Here is a 21,351-nt window from a genome sequence, read left to right as displayed (position 1 = left end):
TATAATTCAATGCAATTTCTTGTTATGTGGTCTACAGTATAGTGATACAGGTTTTTTAAAGAGAATTTTACTTGAAATAATAAACTTAATTTATTTTTTGTTCTAGATGCTGATCAAGGTTTTATAGTTTAACAACTATATATATATATAATTTTATTCAAATTAGGAATATTACAACTTTCTTTTTTGATTTATTTATTTTTAATTGAAGGATAATTGTTTTACAATATTGAATTGGTTTCTGCCATACATCAACATGAATCAGCCATAGGTACACATATATCCCTCCATCTTGAACCTCCCTTCCATCTTCCACCCCTTCCTACCCCTCTAGGTTGTTAACAGAGCCCCTGTGAGTTCCCTGTTCAGTTCAGTCGCTCAGTTGTGTCTGACTCTTTGTGACCCCCATGGACTGCAGCACGCCAGGCTTTGCTGTCCATCACCAACTCCTGGACCTTGCTCAAACTCATGTCCATTGAGTCAGTGATGCCATCCAACCATCTCTTCCTCTGTTGTCCCCTTCTCCTCCTGTCTTCAATCTTGCCAAACATCAGAGTCTTTTCCAGTGACTGAGTTCTTTGCATCAGATGACCAAAGTATTGGAGCTTCAGCTTCAGCATCAGTCTTTCCAATGAATATTCAGGACTGATTTCCTTTGGGATTAACTAGTTTGATCTCCTTGCAGTCCAAGGGACTCTCCAAGAGTCTTCTCCAACACCCCAGTTTAGGGCATTAATTCTTCAGCACTCAGCTTTGTTTATAGTCCAGCTCTCACATCTATACATGATTACTGGAAAAACCATAGCTTTGACTAGACAGATCTTTGAGTTCTCTGAGTCATACAGCAATTTCCTTTTGGTTATCTGTTTTATATATGGTAGTGTATATGCTTTCATGCTACACTGTCCATTCTGTGAACCTATCTGCAGGGCAGCAATAGATATGGAGACATAAAGATTTATGGACATGGGATGGGGGGGAGAAAGTAGAGGGTGGTACAAATTACTTTTTGTAATGATAGCTCCTATTGGTTGTTAACCTGGAGATATCATTGTGTTAACATAAATATTTACTCCTGGCATATGTGATGGAATAATTTCTGTTTCTTCGTTTAATTAAATCCATGATTGTTTCTTTTCCTTCTTCTTGTATTTTTTAACCTATAAGGAATGGCTCTCTGCTGAGTCCTTTTACAAGATCTTCACCATCTCAATTCACTTTCAATGTGCATGTCTACATTTTCTTCTAGCCTAACATCAGGCAATATCTCAAACCTCTGAGTCAGTGCAATTTTCTTCCCTTAAACACACACACACACACACACACACACACGTGTACACTCACACACACACACACGCCAATGAATGCTGAATAATGCAGTAATGCACCAGCTCCTGTTGGATAGGCATTATACATTCCTAGTACAACACCAATGGGGTCCTTAATGCTTTCTGGCATTTCTGTTGTTCCCTAATTAGGCCTTGACAATATTCTCCACAATAGCTATTTCAAATTCCTCAATCCCCTCAAATTTTCAATCTGCTTACCCACTCCTTCAGTTTGAAAACTGACATTGAATTAAAAAAATTAAATCTCTTGACATAGATGCATCTTAAATCTCACTTATAAAAAATGTTTAAAAAAAAAACAACTGATCTTTTTTTTTTTTTTTTCTCCTGTTGCTGGTCCCAATGAAAAAGGTGTTTCTATTTTCTGTAAAATTTTAGTCTGGATTCTATTCACCCCTTTCTTTTCAGAGACCTCATTTGACTGATCCCAAATAATTTTCTCTCTCCTTTATCAATCTCTACTATCTGTACATAAACATCCTTAAATTTTACTGTAAATGAACAAAAACAAATAACAACAAAACCAGTGGCCTTTAACACTCACTCTGGCTCTAACTATTAGAGATACACTCTGACATTAAGAAAATGAATATGAAACTACATAAACTTTCTCCCCTGAAATTCCAAGTTTTGTTTTCACCTGTCATAAAAATTAACATTGTAACATCATCCAGAGATTTTAATTGAAGCAAGATATTCTTTGTTGTTTCTCAGGTTATCAGTCTAATGAATTTACTCTCTGGTTATACCATTTCCTCTGTCTTTTGCTATCAAAGATAGTGGAGTAAAACTGCATAACATGCACCAAATAGCCATTGCTTTCAATTAGTAGATTAATAAAAATGTGAATGGAGGCAAGAGGGTAGATACAGATATTGATATAGATAGGCATCTTAATTTTCCATTTAAAATTTTAAAAACTGAGAGGGGAGGAGCTAAGATGGCAGAGGAATAGGACGGGGAGACCACTTTCTCCCCCACAAATTCATCAAAAGAACATTTAAACGCCGAGTAAATTCCACAAAACAACTTCTGAATGCTGGCAGAGGACATCAGGCACCCAGAAAAGCAACCCATTGTCTTCGAAAGGAGGTAGGAAAAAATATAAAAGACAAAAAATGAGACAAAAGAGGGAGGGACAGAGCTCCGTCCCGTGAAGAGAGTCTTAAGAAGAGAGAAGTTTCCAAACACCAGGAAACACTGTCACTGCCAAGTCTGTGCCAAGCCTTGGAAGCACAGAGGGCAACATAACAGGGAGGAAAAATAAACAAACAATTAAAACCGACAGATTACGAGCCCAAAGATAACTCCCCCAGCGGAGAAGCAGCACAGACGCCTGCACCTACCGCTAGTAAGCGGGGGCTGGGCAGAGAGGCGCGGGCTGCATCACTTAGAGCAAGGATCTGGCCTGAATGCCCTGACCGCTATCTGAGCGAACTAATTTGGGCTAGCAAACCAGACTGTGGGCTGTCTATCATGCGAAAAGCCAGCCCTAACCTAAGACACCACCAGGCCCGCACACAGAACAAAGGACTGAACAGAGATAGCCAGCTGCAGACCATCCCCCTCCGGTGACAGGCAGCCAGAGCCGGAAGGGGGCAATCACAGCCCCAGAGAGACATTATCTACAAAACTGCAAGCAGGCATCTTTGCTAACTAAAACTTCTTGGGGGTCTGGACGGTCAACATCCGCCTGAGAAGGTGCGCTGGTTGTACACCTAGATAACCGAGTGGCGGGGAGGCAATAAGTCACAGCAATCACACTCGCCAAACACCTCATCACCTGAGCTGCTCGGACCTGGGGAGGGTACAAAACGCAGGCCCAACCGAGTCTGTGCCTCTGAGGACTACCTGAGTGCCTGAACCTGAGTGGCTTAGACCTGGGAGGTGCAGACAGTCCAGGGCCGGCCTTGGATGGTTCTTGGTGGAGCAACCTAGAGCCTGAGCAGTGTGGGCAGGGAGGCTACACATGCCGTGAGTGGGGGCAGGCCCAGTGTGGCTGAGGCACTGCAAGCACATGCCAGTGTTATTTGTTTGCAGCATCCCTCCCTCCCCACAGCGCGACTGAACAAGTGAGCCTAAAAAAAAAAAAGTGTCCACCACCACCCCCTTGGTATCACGGCGGAAATCAGACACTGAAGAGACCAGCAAACAGAAGAAGCTATAACAGAAGCGACAGGCAATAGATTAAAACCCTGTCGTTAGTACCAACTACATAGGAAGGGGCCTATATGTCTTGAGAAATATAAGCCAGACCAAGGAACTAGCCGAAAATGAACTGACCCCACAATACCCACAACAACACCAGAGAAAGTCCTAGATATATTTTAACTATTTTTATGATCATTCATTCTTTTTTTTTTTTTGATTTTTTAAAAATGTTAAGTCCTCTATTACTCCTTTAATTTTCACTTTTATAACCTACTATTACTTTGCAAAAAAAAAAAAAAGACCCTATTTTCTTTAAAGCAAACTTCATTAACATATTTTTATAATTTTTGTGACCTTTTTTTCCCCTTTTTCTCTTTCTTTCTTTCTTTCTTTTTTTTTTATTCTTTTCTTTAACATTGTATTTTTGAAATTCCAAACTCTACACTAGATTTTTAACTTTTGCTTTTTGGTATTTGTTATCAATTTTGTACCCATATTTTCTTTATAATTTTTGTGATTTTTTTTTCTTTTTCTCTCTTTCTTTTCCTTCTTCTTTTCTTTAACATTGTATTTTTGAAATTCCAAACTCTAGATTTTTAATTTTTGCTTTTAGGTATTTGTTACCAATTTTGTACCTTTAAGAACCCAATCTTCAGTACCCATTTTTTACTTGGAAGTGAGATTACTGGCTTGACTGCTCACTCCCCCTTTGGACTCTCCTTTTTCTCCACCAGATCGCCTGTGTCTCCTCCCTAACCCCTCTATACTCTACCCAACTCTGTGAATTTCTGTGTGTTCCAGATGGTGGAGAACACTTAGGGAACTGATTATTGGCTGGACCTGTCTCTCTCCTTTTCATTCCCCCCTTTTATCCTCCTGGCCACCTCTGTCTTCTTCCTCCCTCTTCTCTTCTCTGTATAACTCCGTGAACACCTCTGAGCAGTCCAGTTGTGGAGTGCACATAAGGAAGTGATTACTGGCTAGCCCGCTCTCTCCTCCATTGATTCCACCTCATCTCATTTGGGTCACCTCTAACTCCCTCCTCCCTCTTCTCTTCTCCATGTAACACTGTGAACCTCTCTGGGAGAACTTCACGGTGGAGAAACTTTTATTCTTTAACCTAGATGTTTTATCAATGGTGCTGTATAGAAGGAGGAGTTTTTGAAACTACTGTAAAAATAAGACCGATAGCTGGAAGCAGGAGGCTTAAGTCCAAACCCTGATTCCAGGGAACTCCTGACTCCAGGGAACATTAATTGACAGGAGCTCATAAAATGCCTCCATACCTACACTGAAACAAAGCATCACACAAGGGCCAACAAGTTCCAGGGCAAGACATACCAAGCAGATTCTCCAGCAACACAGGAACACAGCCCTGAGCTCCAATATACAGGCTGCCCAAAGTTACTCCAAAACCATAGACATCTCATAACTCATTACTGGACACTGCATTGCACTCCAGAGAGCAGAAATCCAGCTCCACCCACCAGAACACAGACACAAGCTTTCCTAACCAAGAAACTTTGACAAGCCACCTGTACAAACCTACACACAGTGAGGAAACTCCACAATAAAGAGAACTCCACAAACTGCCAGAATACAGAAAGGACACCCCAAACTCAGCAATATAAACAAGATGAAGAGACAGAGGAATACCCAGCATGTTAAGGAACAGGATAAATGCCCACCAAACCAAACAAAAGAGGAAGAGATAGGGAAGCTACCTGATAAAGAATTCCGAAAAATGATAGTGAAATTGATACAAAATCTTGAAATCAAAATGGAATCACAGATAAAGAGCCTGGAGACAAGGATTGAGAAGATGCAAGAAAGATTTAACAAGGACCTAGAAGAAATAAAAAAGAGTCAATATATAATAAATAATGCAATAAATGAGATCAAAAACACTCTGGAGGCAACAAATAGTAGAATAACAGAGGCAGAAGATAGGATTAGTGAATTAGAAGGCAGAATGGTAGAAATAAATGAATCAGAGAGGAAAAAACAAAAACGAATTAAAAGAAATGAGGGCAGCCTCAGAGACCTCCAGGACAATATTAAATGCTACAACATTCGAATCATAGGAGTCTCAGAAGAAGACAAAAAGAAAGACCATGAGAAAATGCTTGAGGAGATAATAGTTGAAAACTTCCCTAAAATGGGGAAGGAAATAATCACCCAAGTCCAAGAAACCCAGAGAGTCCCAAACAGGATAAACCCAAGGCAAAACACCCCAAGACACATACTAATCAAATTAACAAAGATCAAACGCAAAGAACAAATATTAAAAGCAGCAAGGGAAAAACAACAAATAACACACAAGGAAATTCCCATCAGGATAACAGCTGATCTTTCAATAGAAACTCTTCAAGCCAGGAGGGAATGGCAAGACATACTTAAAATGATGAAAGAAAATAACCTACAGCCCAGATTATTGTACCCAGCAAGAATCTCATTCAAGTATGAAGGAGAAATCAAAAGCTTTTCAGACAAGCAAAAGCTGAGAGAATTCTGCACCACCAAACCAGCTCTCCAACAAATACTAAAGGATATTCTCTAGACAAGAAACACAAAAAAGGTGTATGAATTCAAACCCAAAACAATAAAGTAAATGTCATACTTATCAATAATTACCTTAAACGTAAATGGGTTGAATGCCGCAACCAAAAGACAAAGACTGGCTGAATGGATACAAAAACAAGACCCCTACATATGTTGTCTACAAGAGACCCACCTGAAAACAGGGGACACATACAGACTGAAAGTGAAGGGCTGGAAAAAGATTTTCCATGCAAATAGGGACCAAAAGAAAGCAGGAGTAGCAATACTCATATCAGATAAAATAGACTTTAAAACAAACCCTGTGAAAAGAGACAAAGAAGGTCACTACATAATGATCAAAGGATCAATCCAAGAAGAAGATATAACAATTATAAATATATATGCACCCAACATGGGAGCACCACAATATGTAAGACAAATGCTAACAAGTATGAAAGGAGACATTAACAATAACATAATAATAGTGGGAGACTTTAATACCCCACTCACACCTATGGATAGATCAACTAAACAGAAAATTAACAAGGAAACACAAATGTTCAATGATACAATAGACCAGTTAGACCTAATTGATATCTATAGGACATTTCATCCCAAAACAATGACTTTCACCTTTTTCTCAAGTGCACACGGAACCTTCTCCAGGATAGATCACATCCTGGGCCATAAATCTAGCCTTGGTAAATTCAAAAAAATAGAAATCATTCCAAGCATCTTTTCTGACCACAATGCAGTAAGATTAGATCTCAGTTACAGGAGAAATACTATTAAAAATTCCAACATATGGAGGCTGAACAACACGCTGCTGAATAACCAACAAATCACAGAAGAAATAAAAAAAGAAATCAAAATTGCATAGAAACGAGTGAAAATGAAAACACAACAACCCAAAACCTGTGGGACACTGTAAAAGCAGTGCTAAGGGGAAAGTTCACAGCAATACAGGCATACCTCAAGAAACAAGAAAAAAGTCAAATAAATAACCTAACTCTACACCTAAAGCAGCTAGAAAAGGAAGAAATGAAGAACCCCAGGGTTAGTAGAAGGAAAGAAATCTTAAAAATTAGGGCAGAAATAAATGCAAAAGAAACAAAAGAGACCATAGCAAAAATCAACAAAGCCAAAAGCTGGTTCTTTGAAAGGATAAATAAAATTGAAACATGTAAAATATCATGTATGAAACGAGATGCCAATCCAGGTTCAATGCACGATACTGGATGCTTGGGGCTAGTGCACTGGGACGACCCAGAGGGATGGTATTGGGAGGGAGGAGGGAGCAGGGTTCCGGATGGGGAACACATGTATACCTGTGGCGGATTCATATTGATATTTGACAAAACTAATACAATTAGGTAAAGTTTAAAAATAAAATTTAAAAAAATGACAAACCATTAGCCAGACTCATCAAGAAACAAAGGGAGAAAAATCAAATCAATAAAATTAGAAACGAAAATGGAGAGATCACAACAGACAACACAGAAATATGAAGGATCATAAGAGACTACTATCAGCAATTATATGCCTATAAAATGGACAACGTGGAAGAAATGGACAAATTCTTAGAAAAGTACAACTTTGCAAAACTGGACCAGGAAGAAATGGAAAATCTTAACGGACCCATCACAAGCACGGAAACTGAAACTGTAATAAAAAATCTTCCAGCAAACAAAAGCCCAGGTCCAGACGGCTTCCCAGCTGAATTCTACCAAAAATTTAGAGAAGAGCTAACACCTATCCTGCTCAAACTCTTCCAGAAAATTGCAGAGGAAGGTAAACTTCCAAACTCATTCTATGAGGCCACCATCACCCTAATACCAAAACCTGACAAAGATCCCACAAAAAAAGGAAACTACAGGCCAATATCACTGATGAACATACATGCAAACAGCCTTAACAAAATTCTAGCAATCAGAATCCAACAACACATTAAAAAGATCATACACCATGACCAAGTGGGTTTTACCCCAGGGATGCAAGGATTCTTCAATATCCGCAAATCAATCAATGTAATACACCACATTAACAAATTGAAAAATAAAAACCATATGATTATCTCAATAGATGCAGAGAAAGCCTTTGACAAAATTCAACACTCATTTATGATAAAAACTCTCCAGAAAGCAGGAATAGAAGGAACATACCTCAACATAATAAAAGCTATCTATGACAAACCCACAGCAAACATTGTCCTCAATGGTGAAAAATTGAAAGCATTTCCTCTAAAGTCAGGAACAAGACAAGGGTGCCCACTTTCACCATTACTATTCAACATAGTTTTGGAAGTTTTGGCCACAGCAATCAGAGCAGAAAAAGAAATAAAAGGAATCCAAATTGGAAAAGAAGAAGTAAAACTCTCACTATTTGCAGATGACATGATCCTCTACATAGAAAACCCTAAAGACTCCACTAGAAAATTACTAGAACTAATCAATGATTATAGTAAAGTTGCAGGATATAAAATCAACACACAGAAATCCCTTGCATTCCTATACACTAATAATGAGAAAACAGAAGGAGAAATTAAGGAAACAATTCCATTCACCATTGCAATGGAAAGAATAAAATACTTAGGAATATATCTACCTAAAGAAACTAAAGACCTATATATGGAAAACTATAAAACACTGGTGAAAGAAATCAAAGAGGACACTAATAGATGGAGAAATATACCATTTTTATGGATTGGAAGAATCAATATAGTGAAAATGAGTATACTACCCAATGCAATTTATAGATTCAATGCAATCCTATCAAGCTACCAATTGTATTCTTCACAGAGCTAGAACAAATAATTTCACAATTTGTATCGAAATACAAAAAACCTCGAATAACCAAAGCCATCTTGGGAAAGAAGAATGGAACTGGAGGAATCAACCTACCTGACTTCAGGCTCTACTACAAAGCCACAGTCATCAAGACAGTATGGTACTGGCACAAAGACAGAAATATAGATCAATGGAACAAAATAGAAATCCCAGAGATAAATCCACGCACATATGGACACCTTATCTTTGACAAAGGAGGCAGGAATATACAATGGATAAAAGACAAACTCTTTAACAAGTGGTGCTGGGAAAACTGGTCAACCACTTGTAAAAGAATGAAACTAGAACACTTTCTAACACCATACACAAAAATAAACTCAAAATGGATTAAAGATCTAAATGTAAGACCAGAAAATATAAAACTCCTAGAGGAGAACATAGGAAAAACCCTCTCCGACATACATCACAGTAGAATCTCTATGACCCACCCCTCAGAATGTTGGAAATAAAACCAAAAATAAACAAATGGGACCTAATTAAACTTAAAAGCTTCTGCACAACAAAGGAAACTATAAGCAAGGTGAAAAGGCAGCCTTCAGAATGGGAGAAAATAATAGCAAATGAAGCAACTGACAAACGACTAATCTCAAACATATACAAGCAACTCCTACAGCTCAATTTCAGAAAAATAAATGACCCAATCAAAACATGGGCCAAAGAACTAAACAGACATTTCTCCAAAGAAGATATACAGAGGGCTAACAAACACATGAAAAGATGCTCAGCATCACTCATTATCAGAGAAATGCAAATCAAAACCACTATGAGGTACCATTTCACGCCAGTCAGAATGGCTGCGATCCAAAAGTCTACAAATAGTAAATGCTGGAGAGGGTATGGAGAAAAGGAAACCCTCTTACACTGTTGGTGGGAATGCAAACTAGTACAGCCACTATGGAGAAGAGTGTGGAGATTCCTTAAAAAAACTGGAAATAGAACTGCCTTATGATCCAGCAATCCCACTGCTGGGCATACACACTGAGGAAACCAGAATTGAAAGAGACACGTGTACCCCAATGTTCATCGCAGCACTGTTTATAATAGCCAGGACATGGAAGCAACCTAGATGCCCATCAGCAGATGAATGGATAAGAAAGCAATGGCACATATACACAATGGAGTATTACTCAGCCATTAAAAAGAATACATTTGAATCAGTTCTAATGAGGTGGATGAAACTGGAGCCTATTATACAGAGTGAAGTAATCCAGAAAGAAAAACACCAATACAGTATACTAATGCACATATATGGAATTTAGAAAGATGGTAACCATAACCATCTTTTGCTGTCTCTGTATGCGAGACACCAAAGAGACACTGATGTATAGAACAGTCTTTTGGACTCTGTGGGAGAGGGAGAGGGTGGGTTGATTTGGGAGAATGGCATTGAAACGTGTAGTATCATATGTGAAACAAGTCGCCAGTCCAGGTTCGATGCATGATACTGGATGCTTGGGGCTTGTGCACTGGGACAACCCAGAGGGATGTTATGGGGAGGGAGGAGGGAGGAGGGTTCAGGATGGGGAACACATGTATACCTGTGGCGGATGCATTTTGATATATGGCAAAACCAATACAATATTGTAAAGTTAAAAAATAAAATTACACCAATACAGTATACTAACGCATATATATGGAATTTAGAAAGGTGGTAACGATAACCCTGTATACGAGACAGCAAAAGAGACACTGACGTATAGAACAGTCTTATGGACTCTGTGGGAGAGGGAGAGGGTGGGAAGATTTGGGAGAATGGCATTGAAACATGTAAAATATCATGTATGAAACGAGATGCCAGTCCATGTTCAATGCACGATACTGGATGCTTGGGGCTGGTGCACTGGGACGACCCAGAGGGATGGTATGGGGAGGGAGGAGGGAGGAGGGTTCAGGATGGGGAACACATGTATACTTGTGGTGGATTCATTTTGATATTTGGTAAAACTAATACAATTATATAAAGTTTAAAAATAAAATTAATTTAAAAAATAAATAAAATTAAATTAAATTAAAAAAAAATTTAAAAACCTATTGCTTGAAAGCCCTTAATGGGCAAAAGATAATGGCAGCTAATTTATTATAAAGCCTTCTGTTAACCAACTGTATAGAATTATAATGTTGAATATGTCAAGCTTTGTTGCTTAGATTAGCCAAACCTTGTGAAAAGGAAGAACATGAAGCAGTATGTCAGTATTTTTTGAGAATTTATTCTTCAACAGATATTGTAATATTGGAGTGTGTAGCCATTCCTTTCTTCAGGGGATCTTCTTGACCCAAGGATCAAACCCAGGTCTCCTTGCATTGCAGGAATATTCTTTACCATCTGAGCTAGCAAGGAAGCCCAGCACTACTCTCTAACAGGTATTATTATAGATACACAAGTATATTAATGAATGCAAAATATGCTTAAAAATATTTTGAAATAAATGCAGTTATTCGATGCATTTGATAAATTTGGGAACATATGAGAATGGCTAAGTTAATCAAGCTCACACAACCAGGAGGTGATGACAGAGACTGAAATCTGGCCCCAGAGATCACACTCTTAACTCCTATACAAATCAGTTTTTCTAATCTTTTGGCTCTTCTGTCTTTTTTCTGGATCTGTGGATTTTGATGCTCTTTCCTTAAACTAAGCAATCCTTATGAAAGTATTCATCTAAAGTAGTTTTAAGTGTGTTGAGTACTGCAAGGCTGCATTAATTTGAAGTGAGATAAAAAAGCATAGTCTTACCATAGCTAGTATGAGACTTATTTTTAATTTTAACAACACCTGTAGAGACCATACGGGTTTGAGCTTTTCTGATAAAAAATATTTATTTCTCTTCTATCGACATCAGGTTTTCTCTTTCTGTAAAACCAAGTTTTCTATTTCATTATTTTATTGTTTTCTGTGTTTTAATTTTGGCACATCCTACAGTTAACATTCCCCAAACTCATAATCACATCTCACAATAAGTATCATAATTTGTATCCTCCCATATCACAGAATGTCCTTTGCATGTCTAAATCTGAATTTTATTTACTGCTGGATTGCATAGGACCTCACTTATGAAATATTATGAATGTGTTCCTCTTATTTGAATCTAGGTTCTCAAATATTAAGCACTTTAAGTCACCTCATTTAGATTAATATTTGTATTATCTGTTACTTTGATACTTTTATATTTCAAATGAAAAATACTTAGCTCAAATTTCTATATCTCAATTAGATATCTCATTTTATTCCTACTTAGTGAATATTTACTATTTTAAAAATGAACTACTATACAGCATTCTGTCATCTTTGCATCAGAAGTTAGAGAATATTTCATAAGAAATTAAGTATCTTATGTGTAAATCAGCATGTACTAGTAAATATTTTCATTGATTATTGTAATATGTAACTATTATATGTGTTATATATATATACACACATATACATTTTGGATGCATGTATTACCTTACAATATTTCTAAAGAAATGTGTTCAATATGTGAGACTCTCAGAATATTGATTAGTCAGTATTCCTTCTGTGCAGTTCACAAATTAGGAATATTTCTTTATTTTTCTTTTCTTTTTATTCTTTACTTTTTACAACTACCTTGCACCATGCTGGGAAATTCACTTGACATTAGTGTTGATTCGTTTTACAAGGGTAAGTGAAGTAATAGTTTTCATTGTCTGTAGTAATCATACAGATGCATTAAAGCACATAAAGAACACAAACTTTCTTATGAATGTCTATTTTTATTAAAAGTTTAGGCTATTAAAAAGTAAATGCCTGAATTAATTCCCAAGTCAGGGAAACTCGGCTCTGTGATTTTACCACTGTTAAGCTCCTTGCAGTCACATACACAAGCCAGATGTAAAAATGACAAAAGATGAAATGCTTTGTTTAGAAATCTGATGACATGTTTCCACTATTGGGGTCATACAGAAGAGGTGTTTTGGCTGTCTTCCAGTGCCACGTGGGTACTTAATTCCATTTTTATTTAGATCTCTGTGACCTAGTCTTCACAGCTACATCAATGATAAATGAACATCTCATCTTAGTAACATATACCGTAGTAACTGGTATCTGCAGTTTGGCACATGGCTAATTAAATATTGATTTGTTGAATGAACTCTAAGCCTTCAGTATTTTTCTAATTAGAATAATGACTTTTCCATATCTCATCAGTTAAGTTTCTCTTTAAAAAGTTAAAGACACGTAGAATTAGTTCAAAAGTATAAATTATTAAGCATATTATACTTGAAGGTATGGTTAATAGGCATATTGTAATAGGTTCAGGCAAATTGCTTTTATTGCTTATAAAAAAAGAGAGATTTTGTGCTTCTAATCCATTTTGGCAATGGCAAAATGCAGCATAAATAGTAGTGGTTATGGCCTTATAAGAATACATTTACTCAGGCATTCCAGGACATAGCATTCCATGGACCGTGTTTTAATAGGTCTTGGTCATGAATTGTGTTTTGAAGAATAAGATGAAGCTTAAGAAGCAATTGCTATTAGAAGATAGAATGGTAGAAATGAATGAATCAGAGAGGGTAAAAGAAAAACGAATTAAAAGAAATGAGGACAATCTCAGAAACCTCCAGGACAATATTAAATGCTACAACATTTGAATCATAGGGGTTCCAGAAGAAGAAGACAAAAAGAAAGACCATGAGAAAATGCTTGAGGAGATAATAGTTGAAAACTTCCCTAAAATGGGGAAGGAAATAATCACCCAAGTCCAAGAAACCCAGAGAGTCCCAAACAGGATAAACCCAAGGCAAAACACCCCAAGACACATACTAATCAAATTAACAAAGATCAAACGCAAAGAACAAATATTAAAAGCAGCAAGGGAAAAACAACAAATAACACACAAGGAAATTCCCATCAGGATAACAGCTGATCTTTCAATAGAAACTCTTCAAGCCAGGAGGGAATGGCAAGACATACTTAAAATGATGAAAGAAAATAACCTACAGCCCAGATTATTGTACCCAGCAAGAATCTCATTCAAGTATGAAGGAGAAATCAAAAGCTTTTCAGACAAGCAAAAGCTGAGAGAATTCTGCACCACCAAACCAGCTCTCCAACAAATACTAAAGGATATTCTCTAGACAGGAAACACAAAAACGGAGTATAAATTCGAACCCAAAACAATGGCAACAGGATCATACTTATCAGTAATTACCTTAAATGTAAATGTGTTGAATGCCCCAACCAAAAGACAAAGACTGGCTGAATGGATACAAAAACAAGACCCCTACATATGTTGTCTACAAGAGACCCACCTCAAAACAGGGGACACATACAGACTGAAAGTGAAGGGCTGGAAAAAGATTTTCCATGCAAATAGGGACCAAAAGAAAGCAGGAGTAGCAATACTCATATCAGATAAAATAGACTTTATTTATTTATTTATTTATTTTATTTTTAAACTTTACATAATTGTATTAGTTTTGCCAAATATCAAAATGAATCCACCACAGGTATACATGTGTTCCCCATCCGGAACCCTGCTCCCTCCTCCCTCCCAATACCATCCCTCTGGGTCGTCCCAGTGCACTAGCCCCAAGCATCCAGTATCGTGCATCGAACCTGGACTGGCATCTCGTTTCATACATGATATTCTACATGTTTCAATGCCATTCTCCCAAATCTTCCCACCCTTTCCCTCTCCCATAGAGTCCATAAGACTGTTCTATACATCAGTGTCTCTTTTGCTGTCTCGTACACAGGGTTATTATTACCATCTTTCTAAATTCCATATATATGCGTTATTATACTGTATTGGTGTTTTTCCTTCTGGCTTACTTCACTCTGTATAATAAACAAAGGCTGTGAAAAGAGACAAAGAAGGTCACTACATAATGATCAAAGGATCAATCCAAGAAGAAGATATAACAATTATAAATATATATGCACCCAACACGGGAGCACTGCAGTATGTAAGACAAATGCTAACAAGTATGAAAGGAGACATTAACAATAACATAATAATAGTGGGAGACTTTAATACCCCACTCACACCTATGGATAGATCAACTAAATAGAAAATTAAGAAGGAAACACAAACTTTAAATGATACAATAGACCAGTTAGACCTAATTGATATCTATAGGACATTTCATCCCAAAACAATGAATTTCACCTTTTTCTCAAGCGCACATGGAACTTTCTCCAGGATAGATCACATCCTGGGCATAAAGCTAGCCTTGGTAAATTCAAAAAAATAGAAATCATTCCAAGCATCTTTTCTGACCACAATGCAGTAATTTTAGATCTCAGCTACAGGAGAAAAACTATTAAAAATTCCAACATATGGAGGCTGAACAACACGCTGCTGAATAACCAACAAATCACAGAAGAAATCAAGAAAGAAATCAAAATTTGCATAGAAACGAATGAAAATGAAAACACAACAACCCAAAACCTGTGGGACACGGTAAAAGCAGTGCTAAGGGGAAAGTTCATAGCAATACAGGCATACCTCAAGAAACAAGAAAAAAGTCAAATAAATAACCTAACTCTACACCTAAAGCAACTACAAAAGGAAGAAATGAAGAACCCCAGGGTTAGTAGAAGGAAAGAAATCTTAAAAATTAGAGCAGAAATAAATGCAAAATAAACAAAAGAGACCATAGCAAAAATCAACAAAACCAAAAGCTGGTTCTTTGAAAGGATAAATAAAATTGACAAACCATTAGCCAGACTCATCAAGAAACAAAGGGAGAAAAATCAAATCAATAAAATTAGAAACGAAAATGGAGAGATCACAACAGACAACACAGAAATACAAAGCATCATAAGAGACTACTATCAGCAATTATATGCCTATAAAATGGACAACGTGGAAGAAATGGACAAATTCTTAGAAAAGTACAACTTTGCAAAACTGGATCAGGAAGAAATGGAAAATCTTAACAGACCCATCACAAGCACGGAAATTGAAACTGTAATCAAAAATCTTCCAGCAAACAAAAGCCCAGGTCCAGACGGCTTCCCAGCTGAATTCTACCAAAAATTTAGAGAAGAGCTAACACCTATCCTGCTCAAACTCTTCCAGAAAATTGCAGAGGAAGGTAAACTTCCAAACTCATTCTATGAGGCCACCATCACCCTAATACCAAAACCTGACAAAGATCCCACAAAAAAAGGAAACTACAGGCCAATATCACTGATGAACATACATGCAAACAGCCTTAACAAAATTCTAGCAATCAGAATCCAACAACACATTAAAAAGATCATACACCATGACCAAGTGGGTTTTACCCCAGGGATGCAAGGATTCTTCAATATCCGCAAATCAATCAATGTAATACACCACATTAACAAATTGAAAAATAAAAACCATATGATTATCTCAATAGATGCAGAGAAAGCCTTTGACAAAATTCAACACTCATTTATGATAAAAACTCTCCAGAAAGCAGGAATAGAAGGAACATACCTCAACATAATAAAAGCTATCTATGACAAACCCACAGCAAACATTGTCCTCAATGGTGAAAAATTGAAAGCATTTCCTCTAAAGTCAGGAACAAGACAAGGGTGCCCACTTTCACCATTACTATTCAACATAGTTTTGGAAGTTTTGGCCACAGCAATCAGAGCAGAAAAAGAAATAAAAGGAATCCAAATTGGAAAAGAAGAAGTAAAACTCTCACTATTTGCAGATGACATGATCCTCTACATAGAAAACCCTAAAGACTCCACTAGAAAATTACTAGAACTAATCAATGATTATAGTAAAGTTGCAGGATATAAAATCAACACACAGAAATCCCTTGCATTCCTATACACTAATAATGAGAAAACAGAAGGAGAAATTAAGGAAACAATTCCATTCACCATTGCAATGGAAAGAATAAAATACTTAGGAATATATCTACCTAAAGAAACTAAAGACCTATATATAGAAAACTATAAAACACTGGTGAAAGAAATCAAAGAGGACACTAATAGATGGAGAAATACACCATGTTTATGGATTGGAAGAATCAATATAGTGAAAATGAGTATACTACCCAAAGCAATTTATAGATTCAATGCAATCCCTATCAAGCTACCAATGGTATTCTTCACAGAGCTAGAACAAATAATTTCACAATTTGTATCGAAATACAAAAAACCTCGAATAGCCAAAGCCATCTTGAGAAAGAAGAATGGAACTGGAGGAATCAACCTACCTGACTTCAGGCTCTACTACAAAGCCACAGTTTTCAAGACAATATGGTACTGGCACAAAGACAGAAATATAGATCAATGGAACAAAATAGAAATCCCAGAGATAAATCCACGCACATATGGACACCGTATCTTTGACAAAGGAGGCAGGAATATACAATGGATTAAAGATAATGTCTTTAACAAGTGGTGCTGGGAAATCTGGTCAACCACTTGTAAAAGAATGAAACTAGAACACTTTCTAACACCATACACAAAAATAAACTCAAAATGGATTAAAGATCTAAATGTAAGACCAGAAAATATAAAACTCCTAGAGGAGAACATAGGCAAAACACTCTCTGACATACATCACAGCAGGATCCTCTATGACCCACCTCCCAGAATATTGGAAATAAAAGCAAAAATAAACAAATGGGACCTAATTAAACTTAAAAGCTTTTGCACATCAAAGGAAACTATTAGCAAGGTGAAAAGACAGCCTTCAGAATGGGAGAAAATAATAGCAAATGAAGCAACTGACAAACAACTGATCTCAAAAATATACAAGCAACTCCTACAGCTCAACTCCAGAAAAATAAACGACCCAATCAAAAAATGGGCCAAAGAACTAAATAGACATTTCTCCAAAGAAGACATACAGATGGCTAACAAACACATGAAAAGATGCTCAACATCACTCATTATCAGAGAAATGCAAATCAAAACCACTATGAGGTACCATTTCACACCAGTCAGAATGGCAGCGATCCAAAAGTCTACTAATAGTAAATGCTGGAGAGGGTGTGGAGAAAAGGGAACCCTCTTACACTGTTGGTGGGAATGCAAACTAGTACAGCCACTATGGAGAACAGTGTGGAGATTCCTTTAAAAACTGGAAATAGAACTGCCTTATGATCCAGCAATCCCACTGCTGGGCATACACACTGAGGAAACCAGAAGGGAAAGAGACACGTGCACCCCAATGTTCATCTATATCTTTATTTATATCTTTTGCCTATCAATCAATTATCTATTTAATCTGTCTCTCTCTATATATTTATGTAATGTTATCTCACATTTTATTGAGGTTGTTAAGTGGCTAAGTAGTGGCCTACTCTTTGAGACCCCTTGGACTGCAGCATACCAGGCTCCTCTGTCCTCCACTATCTCCCAGAGTTTGCTCAAATTCATGTCCATTGAGTCAATGATATATATCACAAGCTCATCGTTTGTCTCCCCCTTCTCTTTTTACCTTCAGTGTTTCCCAGCATCAGGGTCTTCTCCATTGAGTCAGTTCTTTGTATCACCTGCCCAAAGTATTGGAGCTTCAATTCAGCTTTAGCATCAGTGCTTCCAATAAATAGTCAAGGTTGATTTCCTTTAAGATTGACTGGTTTGATCTCCTTGCAGTCCAAAGGAATCTCAAGACTCTTCTGCAATACAAGAGTTCAAAAACATAAATTCTTTGGTGCTCAGCTTTCTTTATGGTCCAGCTCTCACATCTGAATGTGACTACTGGAAAACCCATAGCTTTGACTATATGGACCTTTGTTGGCAAAATGATGTCTCTGCTTTTTAGTACGCTGTCTAGGTTTATCATAGATTTTGTTTCAAGGAGTAAGCATCTTTTAATTTCATGGCTGCAGTTACCATCGACGGTTATTTTGGAGCCCAGGAAAAAATCTGTTACTGCCTCCACTTGCCATGAAGTGATGACACTGGATACCATGATCATTGGTTTTTGAATGCTGAGTTTCAAGTCAGCTTTTTCATTCTCCTCTTCTACTCTCATCAAGAGGCTCTATTTACTCTTCACTTTCTGCCATTAGAGTGTTATCATCTGCATATCTCACGTTTTAGTGACCTGATCCTTAATTTCCATTATTGTATATTTATATGAACATATATGAACAGGGGTTAATTATTTAGCTATGATCATATTTGTCAGTCTTATTATTTATAGTAGACATTTTTATATCTTTGTAAGAAATATTTTCCTATTTTTGATTCACAATGGTTTTATTCTGTTTTCTGTTTTGCAGTTTTATTGTGATTTTATTCTGTCACATTAATGATTTATTTATTTGGGATAAAATTTTATGCATAGGGAAAAGATAGGTTACATGTTTCTGTTTTTTCAAATAGGTTTAAGCAGTTGACATCAAACTGTTTGTTAAGAAACATTTCCCTCATTCTGCAATGCCAATTTGCCATAAAATAATGTTCCATCCATTTTTAGTTCTGTTTCTATTTTTCAGATATCATTCATTTTTCTGTGAACTGCATAGCATTATTTAACTTCTAATCTTTGACATCTAGTAAGGCATGCTATTTCATCCTGCATGTGCTAAATCCATAATTACAAGCTAAGAATGGTCACCCCTCCCCCCAGCCTCAGAACATTTGGCAACATCTAGAGATATTTTGGTTGTCACACCTGGGAAAGATGTGTTATGGCATCTAATGGTTAGAAGTTAGGAGTACTACTAAACACCATGCATTGCACAAAATTATCACATTTCCCCAAACAAAGAATTATCTGGTCCAAAATGTTAGCATTGCCAAGGTTGTAAACCCCTGAACTAAATGGATAACACATTGGGATGTCTTTGTGAAAAGGGAGTTGTATGTTCCATGAGTTCAGTAGGATTCAATATAGACATGTTTACTTCCTTCTTTATCTCATTCTTATTCTGTTGGTTGTCTTCTTGCTTTTCTTCAATGCCTTTTATTAAATTTTAATTAGTATATTCTGTCTTGCATTAGTGAGAGTTTTGTATTTTGTTTCCTGAGTGCCCGAGAGGTAAACAAGAGTCTGGAGTCTGAAAAATTAAGATCACTGTATGTTTTCCTTTTCCTTCTTCCTTGAGTTTAATCAACTTTCTTTTCATTTCTTCCTGATTTTTTCACTTTATTTTTCTGACTGAAGGTGATTTTCCCTATCATGAGTATATATTTCTATGTGAAATATAGGATTTCATATGAAGATACTAAATAAGGTTAATTCTGTTTGAATGTTGTCTTTTGTTTTATGGTGATTTTATTCAGGGAGAAAGTCTCATTCCTTCAGGTATATTATGTTTCATTTTCCAATGTTTAAAAATGATTGTTCATGGATGTGTTTCTTTTCCTGTCCATTTTGGCCAATTTTGGGTAGTATGCAAGTATACAAAATTTAATAGAAATGCTAGTTTCTTCCCCAAATGATGTTGTAACTCTCATTACGCAAAATCTTGGTCCTTTTAGGTTTGGGACAATGCTTCCCTCACACTGCAGTGTTCCATGCTGTATTGCATACTCTCTTTTTTCTCAGGTGGTGCAGAGCTAGAGGTTGCACTCAATCTAAGACAGGAAATGGTTGGGATAGTGTCATAGTTACTACTTAGAAAAACATGCTGATAGAATCTTTGAACTGGAAATAAAGAAAAAGTTGTTCATAGGACATAAGCAGAATATCAGAGCAAGGTGAATTGTTCTTTCCTGTGAAAACTTAAGAAAATGAAGAGTGTAAAACATTGGGGAAATTTTAATTGGGGAATATTTTAGAATAGATGGTAATTAGGAACCAAGAGAAAGATTCAAAAGGGAAAATGAGAAAAAGTCACTTATCAGTTCTACTTGGATTCCCCTTGCTTCTGACTTCTTTAGATTTGTACCAGAACCAACTGACGATTTGCTGTGATCCAGGAAATTTGAACCTTTTATCAACTGGGACACTCCAGGCCTCAGCTTTACTGTTTACTTCCCTTAGAGTTAAATCAGTTGCTCAACACAAAAAGCTGGTGGTTCTATCCTGGTAACCATTAAAATTGTTAGCTCAATTAAATTATGCCAGTCTGTAGCTGAGGCCTGTAGTTTTATATATTTTATTATTCATTTTTTAGCATATACATGACTAATGCCGATATTATAGCATTCTACTATGTATATAACTGGACTTGCTTTTCCCCATTATGCAACATGACTCTCTCCCAAATCCATATTTGCTTATTAGCCAAAGCTTATTAAAATAGTTTAAATTGGCTATGGCATTCCTTCACTATAATGACTGCCAGCCAGCTTATCTTCACAGACCCAAGGTTGGCTAGCATTCCCTGTTGAGAAATCTTGCTCCTCTGGTTTATTTTTATCATTAATTCACCTTATTAATTTTTCTTTCCTTATGGACAGCTGGTAATTTTAACAGTTCTGATATCTTTTTTCTGACTTTAAATTGGAATTCTGGATAAGCCGTGTACTACTACTTTCTGATTATCAACACAAAATTCTCATGTTTACTCAAGCACACGTGACATATGATAATGTATTGTTTATC

The sequence above is a fragment of the Bos javanicus genome, chromosome 16 (genome assembly GCF_032452875.1).
Source record: "Bos javanicus breed banteng chromosome 16, ARS-OSU_banteng_1.0, whole genome shotgun sequence".
In the NCBI taxonomy this organism is placed as follows: Eukaryota; Metazoa; Chordata; class Mammalia; order Artiodactyla; family Bovidae; genus Bos; species Bos javanicus.
Note: the sequence above shows the minus strand (reverse complement) of the source record.